Source organism: Bos grunniens, chromosome 3, assembly GCF_055505025.1.
Source record: "Bos grunniens cultivar Pamir isolate PY7600 chromosome 3, Bosgru_T2T1.0, whole genome shotgun sequence".
NCBI lineage: Eukaryota > Metazoa > Chordata > Mammalia > Artiodactyla > Bovidae > Bos > Bos grunniens.
Genome location: NC_141167.1, coordinates 34,686,553 through 34,699,471, shown reverse-complemented (window position 1 = coordinate 34,699,471; position 12,919 = coordinate 34,686,553). Strand labels below are relative to the sequence as shown.

The window sequence follows — 12,919 nt, the reverse complement described above, 5'->3', positions numbered from 1 at the left end:
GGTACTTCTCCTCTTAAAGTGAAAGGCTGTCTCCCGCAGCTCCAATCTTGCTATATGCTTTGAACGATTAACTAAGATTGTATAACCAGGGGGCCCAGCACAGTGCCTGGTATTAATATATGGTATGCTCAGTAACAGCTTCCCTAGTGGCTCAGATGGTAAAGAATCTGCCTACAATATGGGAGACCCAGCTTTGACCTCCGGATTGGGAAGATCCCCTGGAGAAGGGAATGGCCACCCACTCCAGTATTCTTGCCTGGAGAATTCCATGGACAGAGGAGCTTGGCAGGCTACAGTCATAGGATCACAGAGAGTCAGACATGACTGAGTGGCTAACACACACACACACACACACACACAAACACACTCAGTAAACAGCAGCAATTATTAGGTCTATTAAGATATGCCAACCTTCTCTTTCATGACCAAATCATCCCTGAACATCTGCAGGGATGTTTAGTATGCATGATCTATACCTAGGTATTCACACCATGTCTAACAGCTCAAATTCCAGTAAACAAATGTAAAGTGCTTTCTCTGGGTCAGGACACTAGGAATAGGAAGCTGAAAAATATATCATTTCTGATTTTAAATAGTTGACAATTTAGTGTAAGAATCTTATTTTTGAAAGTCAAACAGTGATGCCTCAAGTTGTGCCTAGTTTATGTACTTGAAGCACAACTAATGCACCTGGTAATATTGCACGTGGCAGTAAGGGGGGCTCCATTTGCCAGTGGAACCTCGGCTATACTCTTGAAGCCAAGCGTCTTGTTTCAACTCCACCTTCCTTGGCAGAATATGGAGATGTAAGTTGATAAAATAAGTACAGGGTTACTGTTTTCATCAGTCTTCCAAGCACTAGATCAGAAGCCCAGTATTTTTCAAGATGTTTAGGATCTTCATGCTTTGGACTGAGCCCATCTTTAAAGACAAATCTGAGATGACTGGATGAGGGGTATGGAATTAAATCAGACAGAAGAAAAGCTGGCTGTCGTCTTAGATTCAAAGTTGGATTCCAACAGGTAGAACAGGCAAACTTAAGGAAGCCTCGTGCATGCCTCACAATGTGGTGGTCACAGGGATCAACACTGAGGCGATCCTGGGCCGTGGCCAAAACCCACCACCGTCCAAAAGCCACACAGGCAATGCTCAATGGATGACACAGAGAAAATACAAAACCCAGCCATGCTGAGGCCAAATGCACGGTATAAGTCCTAACAAAATCATGGGTGGAAAATCTGACGCATCAAATGACATCCCCAAACTCCCAAAACAAACATTGCCTGAGAGTAAATTAAACTCTGGATCTCCCATGTCCTCTTCTATAAAACCTCACTTACACTCCCTTCTCTTCAATCCTTGTGATCCAATAAAGCAGCTCCCTACTTGTTAAAATGCCTTCCAAGCCCTTTAAAATGCCCTACCAAGCTATTCTCTCTGCAGAGACGGGGAGAGGGGGAACCCACATTTATGACACCCACCCTTCCCCCACTTACAGGGGGAAGACACTGAAATCCTGAGGGGAACAAAATCCAGTGGATGGTCACAAAGCTGGAAGATTAAGGAGGCTGTATTCAATTTCAGGTTTGTCTAGGCCAGAACAGGACTCTTATCTATCCCTGAAATGACTTGACTTTTCCCACCTCCCAACCAAGTTGCTTTCATCCTTAGCATACTCAGAACACAATTCCAAGTCAGTTCATCCTGTGAAAACTTCTCAGACACTCAACCATCAGAAACGCCTCCTCCATGCTCTGATTAATGACAACCCTATGTCACTATACAGGCTACTATGAGAAGCATTAGATATTGAGAATGTTCTGCCCTCTACTTCCTTCTGCCTAGACGGAAACATGCCGTGTGTCCTGCAGTAATAGGGAATTCTTGGGCTGGGAGGGAGGAGGAAATTATTAATGTATAAAATAGTCAAATACCTTTTAAAATAAAAAGCATCTAAAAACTCTCCATCCCTGGAGAGGTCTAGAAGCACAGTCAGCAAGCCTTTCTTCTGTATGAAGCACTGCACCCCTTCCCAGGGCATTCTTCCTCCTGACCTGCAGCCCACTTCCGCACACACAGGCATTGAGGAGAGAAGTATTGGGTACAGCAACAAAATCCAGTCCCTGCACCATCTTGCAAAACTCTGCCCTCAAAGACAATGCCCAGCCTGAGGATGGCTGAGGTTTCTACCCTACTCTTTTGGCTTTTTTTTTCCCCTTTTTAAAGAAATTCTATTATTTTTTTCCTATTATTTTACTAATATAAACATTTTTATGTTATTATTATATAGTATATATTATTAATATATAGTAATGTATTTTTACTTACTGCTAACAATTACTGACCATTTGTTAATTGGAGGATAACTACTTTACAATGTTGTGTTCATTTTTGCTGTACAACGCGCTGCTCTACGACGCCCCCCTACCCTATTTATGAAGAATGGCTAGGTGGCTTCAAGGCCCCACGTGAAAGGCCGAAAGAATGAGTTACTGGAAGATTACTGAACAGTGTGCCTTTCCAGAAACAGGCCCTGTTAAAATTATCACGAGCTGCAGGGTAAGCTTCAACACCAGCAATGCTGCTTCTGTCCAAAGTGAAGGCCAAGTTCTTTATCTGGCCCACAAGGAACTCAAAGCTCCTGCTCCTGCCCAAACCACTAACCCCACTGCCCAACCTCATCTCTGATCACAACTCCTAATATGCCAACCTTACAACATTACTAGCAATCCCGCAAATAAAAGTTTGCTGCCTTTGTTCATGTGATGCAAAAAATACAAACTTGCAGTTCATAGAAAAAGATATTCAATCCATACATTGACCCTTTAACCTCACAAAAAATGGAGGGAAATGCAAATCAAAACAACACTGATATACAATTTTACACCTTAAAAAAATGGGCAGAAAATGAAAACACTGATAATATCCATTTTGGGCAAGTGCTTGGGGACACAAGCAGTTTCAGATACTTTTAGCAGGAGAATAATTGGTTCATCCTCCTTTAGAACAATTTGGCAATATCTATCTGTTTTCCAAATCTACCTCTTTACCCAAGAGCTGTAACTTCTAAGAATTTACCTTCTAAGAACTGAAGATTGGCTCATCTAAAAGATATATACAAAAATGCACATTTCAGATTTATTTTTTAAAGGCAAGGGCACACTCACAAAAACCCTGGAAACAAATTCAATATTCATCTATAGTGCCTGCATGCTAAGTCGCTTAGTTGTGTCTGTCTGACTCTTTGCAACCTCACGGACTGTAGACCACCAGGCTCCTCTATCCAAGGGATTCTCCAATCAAGAATACTGGAGTGTGTTGTCATGCCCTCCTCCAGGGGATCTTCCCAACCCAGGGATCAAACCCACATCTCCTGCAGCTCCTGCATTGCAGCTGGATTCTTTACCACTGAACCACTAGGGAAGCCCCATTCATTTATAGGGGCCTTGCTAAAACTGATACAGAAGCAGTTGTTAAAAATGAGACATAGCTAAAGAAAACTGCTAATTACGTGTTATTGAGTAAAAGAGCAAATTCTTAGACACTACAATATGACTGCATTTGTAAGAACTCTGTAAAGAGGAAACCACATCAGTGGTTCTCAAACTGTGAGCTTCAGAAAGTCAGCATCAGCACCACCAAGCAATGTGTTAGAAACGCAAACTCTCAGGCTCCAACCCAGACCTACTAATGCAGAAACTCTAGGGAGTACGGTTCACAGTCTGTGCTATTAAAACCCTTCAGGCTACCCTGAATGCTGCTGCTGCTGCTGCTAAGTCGCTTCAGTCATGTCTGACTCTGTGTGACCCCATAGACGGCAGCCCACCAGGCTCCACCGTCCCTGGGATTCTCCGGGCAAGGACATTGGAGTGGGTTGGCATTTCCTTCTCCAATGCATGAAAGTGAAAAGTGAAAGTGAAGTCGCTCAGTTGTGTCTGACTCTTAGCAACCCCATGGACTGCAGCCCACTAGGCTCCTCTGTCCATGGGATTTTCCGGGCAAGAGTACTGGAATGGGGTACCATTGCCTTCTCCGAAACTGTGTAAGGACCTAACATACAAAACTTCAGGAAGAATATGCAAAAGCCTGCTTACTGCAGTGACATCTACAGAAAGCAGTACAGTGGAAGCATGGAGGGCAATTTTTAACCTCCCCTCTCTGTGCTGTTTGAATTTTCACAATAGGCAGCTACTATTGTAATTATAAGAAAGATTCTTGTACTGGGTTGAAATCTACTTTATGTGGCTTCCACCCTCTAGTCCACATTTTTATCCCATGGGATCATCCAAACCACCTAATCTCTCTTAAGTGAGCTAGCCCTTGGATATGCAGCCCTTAGATATGCAGATGACACCACCCTTATGGCAGAAAGTGAAGAACTAAAGAGCCTCTTGATGAAAGTGAAAGAGGAGAGTGAGAAAGCTGGCTTAAAACTCAACATTCAGAAAATGAAGATCATGGCATCTAGTCTCATCACTTCATGGCAGATAGATGGGGAAACAATGGAAACAGTGACAGATTTCATTTTGGGGGGCTCCAAAATCATTGCAGATGGTGACTGTAGCGATGAAATTAAGACACTTGCTCCTTGGAAGAAAAGCTGTGACCTACCTAGACAGCATATTAAAAAGCAGAGACATTATTTGCCAACAAAGGTCCATCTAGTCAAAGCTATGGTTTTTCCAATAGTCATGTATGGATATAAGATTTGGACTATAAAGAAAGCTGAGCGCTAAAGAATGGATGCTTTTGAACTGTGGTGTTAGAGAAGACTCTTGAGAGTCCCTTGGACTGTAAGAGATCCAACCAGTTCATCCTAAAGAAGATCAGTCCTGAATATTCATTGGAAGGACTGATGTTGAAGCTGAAACTCCAATACTTTGGCCACCTAATGCAAAGAGCTGACTCATTTGACAAGACCCTGATGCTGGGAAAGACTGAAGGAGGGAGGAGAAGGGGATGACAGAGGGTGAGATGGTTGGATGGCATCACCAGCCCGATGGACATGAGTAGGACTATAAAGAAAGCTGAGTGCTGAAGAATTGATGCTTTTGAACTGTGGTGTTGGAGAAGACTCTTGAGAGCCCCTTGGACTGTAAGAGATCCAACCAGTTCATCCTAAAGAAGATCAGTCCTGAATATTCACTGGAAGGACTGATGCTGAAGCTGAAACTCCAATCCTTTGGCCACCTGATGCGAAGAACTGACTAATCTGAAAAGACCCTGATATTGGGAAAGATTGAAGGCGGGAGAAGGGGATGACAGAGGATGAGATGATTGGATGGCATCACCAACTCAATGAACATGAGTTTCAGTAAACTCTGGGAGCTGGTGATGGACAGGGAGGCCTAGCGTGCTGCAGTCCATGGGGTCACAAACATTCAGACACGACTGAGAGACTGAACTGAACTGAGCCCTTAGAATGTTTTAAAATGATTCTCATGACCTCCTCGAGGAAGGAACTTTCTTTCCTCTTTGTTATATACTTTTAGTTCCGACAACTGCTCCTCCATGCCATGGCTTTTCCTAAAATCAAGAGACAGGAAAAAAGGATATGGTGTGCTTAGTACATTTAACAAGAATAATCTTCAGAGTCCCATGTTCCCATGTGACTCTGTGTGGAGATGAGGGAAGCTGGGCTAATAGCAACCTGTGAGCACACAGTAGGTCTTCTTTACCTCCCTGGAGGCTCCCCAGATGGAACACATGCTGGGACAAATCACTGGCCCATCCAGCCCAATACCCAATCTCACACACTAAAAAGGGAACAATCTGCAGAGGAGAAAAGGGAAGGAGAGGTGGGGTGTCTTGCAAAGTGCTTTGGAAGGTGAGCTTTGAGGTAACCTCCTCAAGTACCTGACTCGTCCTTTAAGGTCCCTAGAATTTGGTGTTGTCTATGTTCTATCAATATGTATCATCACACGAATAGCAATCTTTCTCAAACTTGTATTTTGTGCCAACCGTCATCTTGGATCAACAGATTTCACGTGAGCATTTACTCTCTTCCTGGCCTGCTACTAGTGACTTAGTAGATGGCCTTGCTGAAACTTCCAGCAACTTTGGAGGGTCCACAAACAAAAACTGATCCTTTTGAACTGCGGTGTTGGAAAAGACTCCTGAGAGTCCCTTGGACTGCAAGGAGATCCAACCAGTCCATCCTAAAGGAAACTAGTCCTGAGTATTCATTGGAAGGACTAATGCTGAAGCTGAAACTCCAATCCTTTGGCCACCTGATGCAAAGAACTGACTGACCAGTTCTTAGGGGAAACTAAGGTTCTGTGCATTTAGGTCACTTGCCCAATGGCACCCCACTTCAGTACTCTTGCCTGGAAAATCCCATGGACGGAGGAGCCTGGTAGGCCGCAGTCCATGGGGTCGTGAAGAGTCGGATACAACTGAGCGACTTCCCTTTCACTTTTCACTTTCATGCATTGGAGAAGGAAATGGCAACCCACTCCACTGTTCTTGCCTGGAGAATCCCAGGGACGGGGGAGCCTGGTGGGCTGCCGTCTATAGGGTCGCACAGAGTCGGACATGACTGAAGTGACTTAGCAGCAGCAGCCCAATGTCACAGACTCAGTAAAAAACAAGAGAGGGACTTCAACCCATACTCTTTCCACTATGTCGCATGATGATTTAAAACAGCCACACTCTAATATCAACGTTGGCCACATAATTCTATAATCCCGGAATCTGATAAATTATACTGAGTTTGGCGTATCTAAATCACGCTTGATTTTATCACCTGTCTTCTCAACTTTTATCCCCTATAGGTGTTCAGTAACTGAGTGCTTTCCAAATCTCTTCATCCCATAGCCACTCTAGCAGAATTCAAAATACTCAGCTCTCAGCCTGGTCTGCAACAGATTTCAGTGTAACTGGCCCAAAATCCAGATGGCCCAAGGGACAGGCAACACATACATTTAGGCTGAATGATTTTTACTTTATTTTCCCCACTCTTCCTAAACCCAGTCCCCACACAAATCACTGTATATGTACTTGCTATATAAACTCTGCTTCATCATCCATGTTGATAAGGACCTTCTAAACAATTTAAAACGATAGTTACAGGACTTCCAGGAAAAACCATCTCATTGTTTTTCCTTGTGTCAAACCCACTTCTGCCCAAACATACTGTGCCTTTTCTCTTCTTTCCCACCAAGTGGCACCACCAACCACCCTGACATTGTAGCCAGCAATCTAAAAATTATCACTGATTCCCTGTGCAGGTTATTCTGTTTACCCACCTCTTCCACACTCAACCCTTTTCTGCCTACCCTGTGTCCTGGGGATTATAGTCTGATCTCTAAGGCTCTCTAACCCTTTTATCTTCTAGTTGGTTTTGCCCATGGAGAGCCATTAGCAGAAACCTTAAAGGAGGAAGGAAAGTAAGGTCAGGGTTCCCCTCCTTTGGAGCTGCCTCAAACTTGCTGCATTTCTTTAAGATAATACATCCTCTCAAGGCAGCTTTCTCCACGGGATTTCTGAGTTCTCCATCCCTTGCCCACTTAAGTAGAAAGGTATAACAACACCACTAATATTAGCTCTAGGCATTCATGCTGCCCTCATCTTTCTAAATAGTTCCTGTACTTAAAATTATACAAATCTAAGGGTGTCTTTCCTTCTGATTTATTCCTTCACTGTGCCCTTTCAGGCCTCAAGCAGTAAAAGTGCCTGAATAACTTAAATTCCCTTCCTCAGAAACTCTAGTAGTCTCTCTTAAAATTTTCTTCAAAATTTCCAGGTGAAGACCTCCACGTCTAGCCAAGATAGATAAAGAGCACCATATTTACCCTCCCACCTTAAATAACTAAAATAATGAATACAGGAAACAAAGATTCTCAGGATACAGGACATCAGGCAACAAAATACAGTGATGTTAGAGAGATGGGGGGAGAAAAAGAGGTATCCTGAAATTGTTCAAGCTGAATGCCTGGGACGTGGACACAGGAAGAGAAAATCCACACCAAGGCCTGCAGTTTCCTGAACTGAGCGAGAGCTAGGAGTCTGTGCAGAGCAAGGAGGCTAGAATTCTTGGGGCAAAGTAGGAGATAGGAAAGTTGCCCCAGAAGGTGTGTTCGTCAAGTATTCAGGACAGTAGCAGTCACTATACACATGCGAAGAAGCCGTCTGAGCCAGAAGCACTCAAAAGGATGACAGTGAGCAATCAGTGGACTTCACACAGGGCCATGAATAGTGGCGATTCACACCAGCCAGTGAGGAAAACCTCACAATTAACAGCGCTTGGGGGCAAGTACACAGACCGGCTTTACCTCAGCAGTGAAGAAGCATTAGTCCTACTCAACAAAGCTTAAGCAGGACGCAAGAGGATCAAACTGTTTCCAAATAACTTAGACATGCTGCAAAACAAAGATCAAGTGTATTTATAGAAATACGGAAATATCTAGCATTGAACAAGGTAAAACACATAAGGTCTGGTATTCAGTCAAAACTTAACAGCATGCAAAGAACCAAGAAAATACGACTTAAAGTGAGAAAAATCAATGGACTCCAACCCAGAACTGACCTATCTGATAGAATGAGTTGATGCAGATATTATGGCAGTTATTATACGTGAAAGTCCTATGTTCAAAAAGCTAAAGGAAAGAGTGAATTTAAAAGTTCAGACATATAAGGTTTTTAAAAGAATCAAGTTGAAATTATAAAAATGAAAACTAAAATATCTGAGATGAAAAGCTGACTGTATGAGATTACATAACACAGAAGATTAGTGACCTTCAAGACATTGTAATAGAAACTATCAAAAATATAACAAAGAGAAAAAAGATTTTTTAAAAATAGAGCATCAGTGAGCTGTGGAAAAACTTAAGTGACCTAATATATGTGAAATGGGAATACCTGAAGGAGAGAACAAAGAAGAGATCAGGAGAAATACATTAGACATAATGCTTAAAAATTTCCAAATTTGATGAAAACTATAAAACCACATATTCAAGAACACAAATGAACTCCAAGCAAAAGAAACATAAAGAAAACTCAGCCAAGCAACATCATAACCAAATTGTTCAAAACCAATAGTAAAGAGAAATCTTAAAGGCAGTCAGGGTAGAGATGGCAAATTATGCAAAAAAAAAAGAAAAAAATGTGAGAATGTCAACAGAAATAATGCAAGCTATGAACAGCAGAGCTAGATTTGAAGAACTAGAAGAAAAAACTTTATACTAGAATTCTTTATCCTGTGGGGGAAAAAAATCTTTCAAAACTGAAGCTGAAATAAAGATTTTTTTTGAGACATACCAAAGATGTCATACCAAAATTCATCATCAGAGGAAAAAAAAAAAAAAAAGAACAAAACATCGGTGGCTTCCCTGGTGGTCCAGTGGTTAAGACTCTGCTGTTCCACTGCAGAGGGTGTGGACTCTATCTCTAGTTGGGGAAGTTTCACATGCCTCAAGGTGTGGACCCAAAAAAAAGAAAAAAAGATCAAAATTTCTCAGCAGCAGAACTGTACCACAAGAAGTGGGAGAAAATAATATCTCATGGAAATCTGGATCCATAAAATAAAAGGAAGAGCATAAAGTTAACTATGTGGGTATATATACACTTTTTAAAAAGTTCTGAATGTCTTAAAAAGATAATTGACTGCTTAAAACTAAAATAGTGACCATGTATTGTGGGGTTTCAATACACGCAGAAGTAAAATGTATTGTAGAAGGCAATGGCACCCCACTCCAGTCCTCTTGCCTGGAGAATCCCATGGACGGAGGAGCCTGGTGGGCTGCAGTCCATGGGGTCGCTAAGAGTCAGACACGACTGAGCGACTTCACTTTCACTTTTCACTTTCATGCATTGGAGAAGGAAATGGCAACCCACTCCAGTGTTCTTGCCTGGAGAATCCCAGGGAAGGGGGAGCCTGGTGGGCTGCCGTCTCTGGGGTCGCACAGAGTCGGACACGACTGAAGCGACTTAGCAGCAGCAGCAGCAGCAGCAGCAGCAGCAGCAAGTAGATTTTAAAGCAAAAATATTACCAGGAATAATGATTCAGTAGATATTGAAGAAAAATAGCAGCAGAAATTATGAAATGATAAAGTGGATGATTCACCAATATGACCTAAAAATCCAAATATTAATCCACCTAATAAGAGAGTGTCAGAATACCTAAAGCAAAATCTGATAGAACTGCAAGGAGAAACATGTATGTCTACAATTATCATGAGAGATTTAAATGTGCCACTCTCAATAATTGGTAGAACAGGCAGATAGAAAATCAGCAAGTACATAATACATAACAGTAGTCATTAAAGCTAACTGACATGTAAAAAGCACATTTCCCAACAAGAGTAGAATATATTTTTTCTTTTCAAGAGCACGTGGAATACTTATTAGGTTGGTACAAACGTAATTGTAGTTTTGGACTATGAATTTTAAATTATAACTAGGCTCAAGCACATCTTTATTAATCATGATAGGAATCATTATAATCAACACATTTTTGCCAATAAGAAATAAGTTTGTTTATTCCTGTAGCATAAAAATCTATGCTTTAGGATTTCACAAAATCTTGGAAAGTATTTTCTGCATCCTGCTGGTTGTGGAAACATTTTCCCTGAAAAAATTTTTCTAGATGCTTGAAGAAGTGGTAGTCAGTTGGCAATAGGTCAGGTGAATATTGCAGATGAGGCAAAACTTCATAGTCCAATATGTTTAACTTTTGAAGTTCTGAGTGTGACATGTGGTCAGGTGTTCTTGTGGAGAAGAGGGCCCTTTCTGTTGACTGATGCCAGCTGCAGGCATTGCAATCTTTGGTGAAACTCATTCATCTGCAGAACATACATCTTAGATGTAATGGTTTCATTGGAATTCAGGAAGCTAAAGGACATCACCAGACGGCCAACACCGAAATTAGATTGATTATATTCTTTGCAGCCAAAGAGGGAGAAGCTCTATACAGTCAGCAAAACAAGACCAGGAGCTGACTGCGGCTCAGATCATGAACTCCTTATTGCCAAATTCAGACTGAAATTGAAGAAAGTGGGGAAAAACCACTAGACCATTCAGGTATGACCTAAATCAAATTTCTTATGCTTATACAGTGGAAGTGAGAAATAGATTTAAGGGACTAGATCTGATAGACAGAGTGCCTGATGAACTACGGATGGAGGTTCGTGACATTGTACAGGAGACAGGAATCAAGAACATCTCCAAGAAAAAGAAATGCAAAAACCAAAAATGGCTGTCTGGGGAGGCCTTACAAATAGCTGTGAAAAGAAGAGAACTGAAAAGCAAAGGAGAAAAGGAAAGATATACCCATTTGAATGCACAGTTCCAAAGAATAGCAAGGAGAGATAAGAAAGCCTTCCTCAGGTATCAATGCAAAGAAATAGAAGAAAACAACAGAATGGGAAAGACTAGAGATCTCTTCAAGAAAATTAGAGCTACCAAGGGAAATTTTCATGCAAAGATGAGCACAATAAACGACAGAAATGGTATGGACCTAACAGAAGCAGAAGATATTAAGAAGAGGTGGCAAGAATACACAGAAGAACTGTACAAAAAAGATCTTCACGACCCAGATAATCACGATGGTGTGATCACTCACCTAGAGCCAGACATCCTGGAATGTGAAGTCAAGTGGGCCTTAGAAAGCATCACTACGAACAAAGCTAGTGGAGGTGATGGAATTCCAGTTGAGCTCTTTCACATCCTGAAAGATGATGCTGTGAAAGTGCTGCACTCAGTATGCCAGCAAATTTGGAAAACTCAGCAGTGGCCACAGGACGGGAAAAGGTCAGTTTTCATTCCAATCCCAAAGAAAGGTAATGCCAAAGAATGCTCAAACTACCACACAATTGCACTCATCTCACACACTACTAAAGTAATGCTCAAAATTCTCCAAGCCAGGCTTCAGCAATACATGAACCGTAAACTTCCAGATGTTCAAGCTGGTTTTAGAAAAGGCAGAGGAACCAGAGATCAAATTGCCGACATCCGCTGGATCATCGAAAAACAAGAGAGTTCCAGAAAAACATCTATTTCTGCTTTACTGACTATGCCAAAGCCTTTGACTGTGTGGATCACAATAAACTGTGGAAAATTCTGAAAGAGATGGGAATAACAAACCACTTCAACTGCCTCCTGAGAAATCTGTGTGCAGGTCAGGAAGCAACAGTTAGAACTGGACATGGAACAAACTGGTTCCAAATAGGAAAAGGAGTACGTCAAGCTGTATATTGTCACCCTGCTTATTTAACTTATATGCAGAGTACATCATGAGAAATGCTGGGCTGGAAGAACCACAAGCTGGAATCAAGATTGCCGGGAGAAATATCAATAACCTCATATATACAGATGACACCACCCTTATGGCAGAAAGTGAAGAAGAACTAAAGAGCCTCTTGATGAAAGTGAAAGAGGAGAGTGAAAAAGTTAGCTTAAAGCTCAACATTCAGAAAACTAAGATCATGGCATCCAGTCCCATCACTTCATGGCAAATAGATGGGGAAACAGTGGAAACAGTGTCAGACTTTATTTTTTAGGGGTTCCAAACTTACTGCAGATGGTGATTGCAGCCATGAAATTAAAAGATGCTTACTCCTTGGAAAGAAAGTTATGACCAACCTAGACAGCATATTAAAAAGCAGAGACACTAACTTTGCCAACAAAGGTCCGTCTAGTCTAGGCTATGGTTTTTCCAGTAGTCATGTACGGATGTGACAGTTGGACTGTAAAGAAAGCTGAGCACCAAAGAATTAATGCTTTTGAACTGTGGTGTTGGAGAAGACTCTTGAGAGTCCCTTGGACTGCAAGGAAATCCAACCAGTCAATCCTAAAGGAAATCAGTCCTGAATATTCATTGCAAGGACTGATGCTGAAGCTGAAATTCCAATACTTTGGCCACCTGATGTGAAGAGGTGACTCACCTGAAAAGTCCCTGATGCTGGGAAAGTTTGAGGGCAGG

At 41.8% G+C, this 12,919-nt stretch overlaps 1 protein-coding gene across 23 annotated transcripts in view; it reads right to left on the bottom strand.

Moving 5' to 3' along the window:
- The window catches only part of FGGY (FGGY carbohydrate kinase domain containing), a 532,748-nt gene that overhangs the window by 513,127 nt on the left and 6,702 nt on the right, over positions 1-12,919 (bottom strand). The window lies entirely within an intron of this gene.